This window comes from Miniopterus natalensis, chromosome 13 (genome assembly GCF_054644295.1).
Source record: "Miniopterus natalensis isolate mMinNat1 chromosome 13, mMinNat1.hap1, whole genome shotgun sequence".
NCBI lineage: Eukaryota > Metazoa > Chordata > Mammalia > Chiroptera > Miniopteridae > Miniopterus > Miniopterus natalensis.
This window is the reverse complement of record NC_142093.1, coordinates 37,468,114-37,476,482: the sequence shown is the minus strand read 5'-3', so window position 1 is coordinate 37,476,482 and position 8,369 is coordinate 37,468,114.

Below are 8,369 nucleotides of genomic sequence, written 5' to 3'. Positions count from 1 at the left end.
GGACTTTTGTGTGTCCTTACAAAGGAAGATATATACAGAATAAGTTTGGTGTGGTGGTCTTCAGATTTCTTCTATTCTGAAGCTGATCCTTCTAAGTCACTTTCTGAGTTGATGATGCAGCCTTTCTTTAAACCATGCTTCTCTGTGGTCTTCAGGGTTTTCTTTCAGTGAACTGACACTTATTCTACAAGTTTTGGTGTACACATTTGGGCCATGACAACTGTTGCTGTGTAACAAACTGCTGCAAAAGTTGGTGTCTTGAAACAGTAGCAGTCGTTACTGTGCTCATGGATCTGCGATGTGGGCAGGGCTCAGCAGGGAAGGTTCATCTGTGCTCCACGCAGCATCAGTTGGGCTGGGGGATCCACTTCTAGGGTGGCACACAGCCTGCAAGTCATGCTGGCTGTCATCTGGGACCTCAGCCAGGTCTGGAAACAGGGACTCTTCACATGGCATGGGCTTCCTTAGAGTATGGTGACTAGGTTCCAAGGATGAGCATCCCAAAGAAAAGGCCAGGAGAAGCAATATCAGTTATTAATGGCTTAGCTTCATAACTCGCTTAGCATCCCTTTTGCCATACTCCATTAATTGAAGCAGTCACCATACTCCCCCACACCCCAGTTAAAGGGGACAGGACAGATTCCACTCCTTTATGGGGACTTGGCTAGGTTCTGGAAGACAAGTGAGGCTTGGACTACTGTGTTGATTTTTTGAAAATACAATCTGGCGCAGGATTATAAGAAGCATCCCAATTTCAAAGACATAAAAATCGGGGGTGGTGGTGGATGTTTGGTAGAATTGATGAAATACATGACTTGGAATGCAGATGCCCCTGTCCCCCTCACAGCCCAGACCCCTCCCTGCCCCTAATCTATTGCAGACATTACTGATCAATCATGGTGCTCATCTTCTCAGAGCCTCACAAGTTTTATCACACTCTACTAGGAGCCACTGTTGACAGGGGAGCTCAACCTTACTATCCTGAGTCTAAAGAGCAATGCCATATGGAGGCCAGCTAGCCCTCTGGGCCAGGCATCGTTACCTTACTGTGGACCCCCACATCCTTGGTTTTGTTTTTTCAATATTCCAAAAACTGATGGACTTACCTGCACTAGACCATATAAAACATGCAAAACCAAAATGGCACTTTATTCATATGCAAGGAAGGATGAGACTCAGGTACCACGATGCTTAGGTTTGCCAATCTCTTCGTGTCAACTTATCTGAGATGCTGTATTGCTCCAAAGGCTTCCTGTGAGGGTAGAATTAGACACAGGTTGGCAGCATTTAGAAATAATTCCTCCAGGCCTCAGTGAACCCTGAAACATCTCAGAGCAGTGAGGCTCTATATTCTGGACATTTTTTATTGCTAGTTTACATTAGCAGGGCCCTTTGCTAGGTGTGGTGGCAAATTAGAGTGTTTTGGTGGGAATCCCTGGAATAATTCTCATCATGGGGCCTAGGCCCTTCCTGGCAAGTGCTACTTTGTAGAGAAATACCTTTGCTTTGGTCACCAGACTCCCCTAAAGTAGTTGAAGCAGGTAGGCTGTCTCTAAAGCTGGCCTGTGCAATTTGAGTATAATATGGCTAGTTTGGAAAATAAGTGGGCAGTTGACTTTTAGCTGTGTTTCTGTAAAGAACTGGTTGGTATTTTTGGCCAGGAAGCCCCCATCCCTGAATGTCTGGCCACCCCCATTGTGCTGTGTGGCCCCCTCATCGCTCTGGATGGCATTCGGCTGCCAGGCCCCTACTGAGCCTGGGGCACTGGGCCTGTGCTGCTCAGACCTGTTGAGACCTGCTGACAGAGCCCTGTCCCTCATCCAGCCCGCTGAAGACTTGGGGCTGCCAGGACAATGTCCCCCACCCCACTCTACCTGCCCCCCAGTGCTTCCTGGAGGGGTGGGGAATTGTTGGGCCAGTGGGCCCGCCCCTCCATTTTCCCTGCGGAGCTAGGGAGGACCAGTGGCAGCACAGCTCCGTTGCATCTGGACCCTGTGACTCTGTCTGCAGGGATCTAGAGGGAAAAGAACCTGCCTGCCCTCGACCTCGAGCCAGAAAGTGGTTCCGAATCAGAACATCCCGGTGAGCAGGTGCAGGTGGGCCTCAGCGCATGACCTTTAATGCAGTCGTCCACAGTCTTGTATGTTTTTTTGTTCACCTGAGGACATTTTTTCCATTGTTTTTTCGGAAACAGTGGAAGGATCGGGAGGGAGAGAGAAACAGAAACATTGATGCGAGAGAGACACATGGATTGGTTGCCTCCCTCTCGTGAGCCGGCCAGGACCGGGATCCAAGCTGCAACCTAGGTACGTGCCCTAGGCCGGAATCGAACCCGGGACGCTTCAGTCCCTGGGCCGACACTCCAACCACTGAGCCAGACCGGCTAGGGTGGTTTTCTATGTTTTGCATCAAACATGAAGCTTGAATGAAGGAACAGGATTTCGACTTTGTCTTCCTCAGTCATAAAGGGAAATTCTGGATACAAACAACCTCCGGGCCCAGGAAAAACAGGTGTGAGAAACAGCTATGGCCGTGACCGAACAGCTACATTTATACAGCGGGGCCGCAGCCGTTTTCATGAAGGACTCGAACAACTGAACTTCGCTGTGGTGTCAGGATCCAACCCCGTCCCTAAGCCGTGTAAAATCAGATCACTCCGCAGTATCATATAAACACATTCAGTTAAGTGTTGACTGGTGATCAAAATTATGAAATGACGACAAAATGAATAATTCGAAAAAAATCCCACCTTACCTCTGGCCTGTTTTCTCAAGGAATCTATTGATTAGGACTAGTTTCAGCTGCAGCTAACCGAAAACCCCAAAACATTTTTACTTCACTCTTGTAAAAACCCAAGGCGAGCAGTCCAGGCTGCTGTGCGGGCCCTGTGAGGATGAGACGCCTGGCTCTCTCTTTTCTTTCTCTACTGCCATCGTGTATCTGTCACCTCATCATCTAATGTGGCAGCTCCACTCCAACCGTCACATCCGCATCTCAGCCGCCGGGAAAGCAGGAAAAGCAAAGGGACCCCCTGCCACTGTAAACACCCCCTCTGCCTTCACCCCATCAGCCCTGGCTGCTCCTGTGACTCCACGGTCAGTCTGAGAAATAGACTCTCCTGTGCAGTCACAGCCTCGGCTCACATCGGAGTTCCGATAGTGAGGAAGACAGGAAGATGGACATTGGGAGACACAAGTGGATCCTGCCACAATGTGACAGAGCAGTCAAGCGTCAGGTCTCCCTGGCTAAGTTCTATGAGGTGAACACTAGGAAGTGGCCAATTCATGCTTCTTTAGGTGCAGCCTGGGTCTTGGCACCCAGTAGGCACTTTGGGCTTTTCCTCCAGCTGGCATCGGCAAGGGGCAGTGGAATCACTTGTTTTCCGGGCCCGCTGGATCACTTATATTCAGTGGAAACCCAGCCCAGTACAGAAATATAAAAGGGAAATTTCCCCTAAAAAACTCAAATGGCTCTATCTTAAATGTCTCTTTTGGGGAATTTATTTTTACTTAATCATTTGTTTCAAATCCTAAGCACTATTTCCATCCAAAGACCAAAGACCCGAGCCGTAGAAATGAAAGGAGCACGTTACCTTATGCATTTCTATCAACTCACAAAAGAAACTTGAAGGGAAGATAGTGTTTACGACTCAGTGTTTCTTGGTGCCTACCGAAAATCACTTTCGTTGGTGATTTAGGTGGATACATTTTGCATTTATATAGGAAAGACAATTTGTTTCTGTTAACGTCCAAGGATTCTCCATCACACAAAATGAGTTCATCCTGTTTCGGCCACCTCGTTTCTGGCAAATGCTTGGAGCTTTCAACAATGCCGAGACGCTGTCAGATCTGCCTCCAACTCCCAGTGAATTGTCGCCCCTGGGCAGGAGCCACTGCCTCCTAAGGTGGACGGCTCTGCGCTGCACTGACGCCTTGTGGGAAAGTGTGGGCACTGCAGACCTTTCATCACAAGAAAAGGGACTTTGCTTTCCAAATGCGGCGGACAAAGTCTTCCCTGCTCCGTTTACGGTAGAAACACACATCAAATTGGACCTCAAGAGAGGCATTATCTTAGGGGAATGTCTTCCCCCAATGGGAGTGTTCATGAAAAGTAACATTTTGTGTGTGATAAGTTGTATGATTACCGATATTACAGAGTCAACTGTATTTTTAGTGCTCCGTGAGAGCTGATTTCCAGGAGGAAACATTCGGCTTTTTATAAAGTGAGGAATTAGCTTGTAAACTAAAATAGAATATGCCTCCACCTCCCACCACCAGTTCATTCTATAGGTTAGGATTGTAATACGAAGGAGCCTTTTTCAAAGGAAGGACTTCTTTATATCGCCCCTTAACTTCCAGCAAACATTCTAGAACTTCCCCCCACGTTCCTCGCTCCGAATTTGCATGGGATGTGGTCGTTGCTTCTTCAAGCTGTTTCTGCACGAACAAGTCAGTGAGTAGGAGGCCTCCCGTCTAACCCCACTCTGGCTGGGTGGACCACACGGCTAAAATAAGCAGCACAGAATAAACAGTGTGGTCAGAGACTCAGCTCTCCCTCACCCAGGAGGCTGAAGACATGCATGCTCTCTGCTCATTTTAAGTCAGCTTCTCTTATCCTTAAGAATTAATGCTCACACTGGGCCTTTTGCAGCAAATAGAATGTTAGCCCTGAGAGAGACCTTGGAGTTCACGGAGTCCAGTCTCCCTTGGAGACAGATTCGGGTGAGACGGACTCACTCCGATGCTGAATGTCCTGAACCCCTCCTCCAGTGCTCTTCTCCCTGCACCACCCAAGGAGGCCACCTCCCCGCCCCCCCAGCAGGGCACCGCTCAGTCTAACCAAGCCAGAGACAGATCAGGTGTGCAAACAACACCACAGGTCAGAGGCGATAAGGGTAAGCAAATAAAGAACCAGGGAGGAACAGAAGCAGAGGTTTGGCTCTCAGCACCCTGCAGATAAACAAGTGTTTGATCTGGGCCGAGCTTGTCCCTTATCTGGTGAGAGATAACATTCACACTCGGAGGGAGGGCGTCTGGAGTGTGGTTGGAACCCTCTGAGTGCTGGCCTGGCCCCCACACAGGCTGAGCCAGGGCTCCAACAAGGGACTCGGGGAAATTGTCACCACACACCCACGGGTCCCTGAACTCCGGGGAGATCACAGAACCTGAAAAAAAACAGATCCAGAAATCTTAGCAGGAGAGTCCTGGTGACCACAGTCTGCTCACCCACTAAGGGCCATTGGGTCACACTACGGATTTTCCGAATCTGGTCAGAAGCCAGCAGGGAGGCGGGCCAAAGCAGCAGGTGCTTTCAGGAGGCTCAGTCCCAGTCCTGCTCTTCCTGAGCCCTGGGTCCAGCTCGAGGTTGGCACCTATAGCCTACAAAACGGACCCATCCGGTGGGATAAGGCATGCATAGACTTTCTGGAAACTGAGGCAGCTCCCCCCAAGCCTACAGGGCTATGGTTGAGAGGAAACCAGCCTGTTCAGATAAGAGAGAAGATGTCTGGAGCGAGAATATGGGACACAGGGTAGGTGCGGGCAGAACCCTGAGGAAGACATGGAAAGAAACAAAGATGACAACTCTCGGAGGGGGGCACACCCCCATGGTGCCACACATGGGTGCTGAGGAATTGTCTGATGTTGGCAACCAGGGCGTATATCACCAAAGGATAATAAATAGCTTGCAGATGAGTCAACACGGCTACAGCTGCAGGCCTCAGCCCACGGAGACTCCCATGAGTAACCCGCAGGGAGACAGGGCTGCAGTTCTGGGGCCCGGGGCCTCCCTCTCCTCACGGCTCTGTCAGGCCAACCTGGGGAAGAAGGAGAAAGGGGGACCTGCTCATTAGTGTAGCTCCGGTGTAACTGCCTGCCACCCCGGGGAGGCGGCCCTACCTTAGAGGCTGGTCCCTCGGGCTGGGCTGTTATTACCAGACCGGGTGAGGCCCGAGGCAGGAGCACTCAGGTGACGCTGGGGCTGGTCCCCAGGGAAGAGCCATCCCTAGAGTCAAGAAGGAAGGCAGACACAAGCTGGGCACATGGCAGGCAAAGGGCCCCAAGAGAAGCCTTTCAAATCTCCATGCGGGCTGCCCCACCTGGAGGGACCACCTGTCCACGTGCCTTGGACTTCTAATGTGGAAACCAGGAGAGCTCCAGGTCCACCGGGAGGAGTTGGTCACCCCGCCTGAGTTGTCGTCCGACCTCTGAGGGGCCCACCAGCATGGGCCACAGGGTCTGTGAGGGGAGGACAAGTGGAGCCAGTTCGGACGCTTTCTGCTCATGCTTTGGTGGCCTTAAATCAAGGAGCGAAACCAAGTTGTCTGCCCTCTGGCAGCTCATCATGAGCTTCAAGGCCAGTGATCCATCTTTGCCATCGAGTGTGGAAGACTTGCAAGCTCGGAGGGGTGTCCTCCGAGGGGACAGCAATTCAGAGGGGAAGCAAAGATGGCCCGGTCATTCTCAGGCCAAAAAGCAGGGACTTCCGTCATGATGAGAAAGAAAAACAATAACAAAATGATGTTATGGAAGGAGAGTGGGGGCTGATAAGACCACAGATACAGGTCGTTAGGCCCAACCTTCCTTGGGGGCACAGGGCTTGTCCTGTCAACATATGCAATAGATTCAGAGCCACTGACTTCCCTGAATATCTGCTATGTGCCCGAGGAATTACCATACACTTTTCTTATGTAATTATTCCAACTCTAGAGAATAGAGAATCATCCCCATTATACTGATGAGATAAGCAAGGCTCAGAACCCTTAAGTGAACTGCCTAAGGTACTCTACTAGAATTGCCTACTAGAATGTAGGAGAGCCAGCGTTTCCCTCTGTTCTGCACTAGTCTCAATAACGCAGGTATCAATGACACATTACTCACAACAGACACCCCCTGGGTTTCCCTGAGGTGACCGAATTTTTGCCACAGTTGATTGACATTTGACAAATTCTACGGGACCTCATGCAGATTAAAAAGGAATTTTATTTGCTCTCCTTATTTGCCAAGAAAAGCAGGATTTAGTTGGGGGTCAGAACTACTTTGTTCGGCACTGTCCTTGACACCTGACACCCGTCATCAGCAGTGTGGGTGTTCCTGACACGGAGTAGGTGAGGACCCTGGCAAGGGAGGTGATGGGCCACTACAATGGACAGGAGGGGTCCTGTGGGGAAATGTGAGGGAAGCCACTTCTCACCAGGACAGGAACAGGCTCAGCTGCCAATAACGGCCTGTTAATCTTTGGAAGGCCACAGCATTCACATTTATTCAATAGCGAGTATGGATTGTTAGGCCAAACCGACCATAACTTGGAACAGCAGTCTCTAAATTGTGCTGTTGGTATTTATCACTGTAATAAAATTGTCCAATTGAAAAAGTCCATATTGACAAACCAACAGGAAGCACATTGATTTAATAGCAGTTTCGAATGATTATTTCTGCTGGTTTTCTGTTCCCTAGAGATGCTACATTTTTTCATCAGATAGGCTTTCTCTTATTTTAGAAAATTCCTGAGACTGAAGTAAGGAAGTTTTGTGGATGCTGTGAGAGGCTATTTGGTTTTCTTTTCTTTTTTTTAATCTTACCCTCACCTGAGGATTTTTTTCCCATTGCTTTTTCAGAGTGGAAGGGAAAGAGAGAGAGAGAGGGAAACATAGATGTGAGAGAGACACATCGGCTGGTTGCCTCACGCACTCACCCCGGCTGGAGCCAGAGATGGAGCCTGTAACTGAGGTACGTGCCCTTGGCCAGAATCCAACCTGGGATCCTTCAGTCCACGGGCAGATGCTCTAACCACTGAGCCAAACCGGCTAGGGCTGCCTTTTCTCTTTAAAAACATGTTCTGGAAGTTGCACACAGCCCCTCCACTTATAATTCATTGGCAAAATTTTAATCCCAATGCCACACCTAGATGTCATAAAACCCCAGAAAACACTAGGGAGTTTTTACTGGCCAGCAGTTTTAATTGGCTAGCATTTTCATTACTAGGAAAGGATGGAAGAGTGGATACTGTATTGGCAACCAGCAGTCTCTGACACACTGAGTGTGAGGTACCCTGAAGAATGCGCCCCCATACAGCAACAGGGACATTGCAGATGTGATTAGGGTCTTGAGATGGAGAAATTATCCTGGATTAGCCAGGTGGACAGTAAATGTAATCACAAGTATCCTTATAAGAGAGAAGGAAACGGAGATTTGATTATAGAAGTAGGAGATGCAGTGATGGAAACAAGAGATTGGAGTCATGCACGGAAGAGGCCATGAGCCAAGGAATGAGGGCAGCCTGTAGGCACTCGAGAAGGGAAGAAAGTGAATTCTGCCCTGTGGACTCCAGAAGGACCAGCTCTTCCAAGACTGTGGCTTTAACCCAGTGCT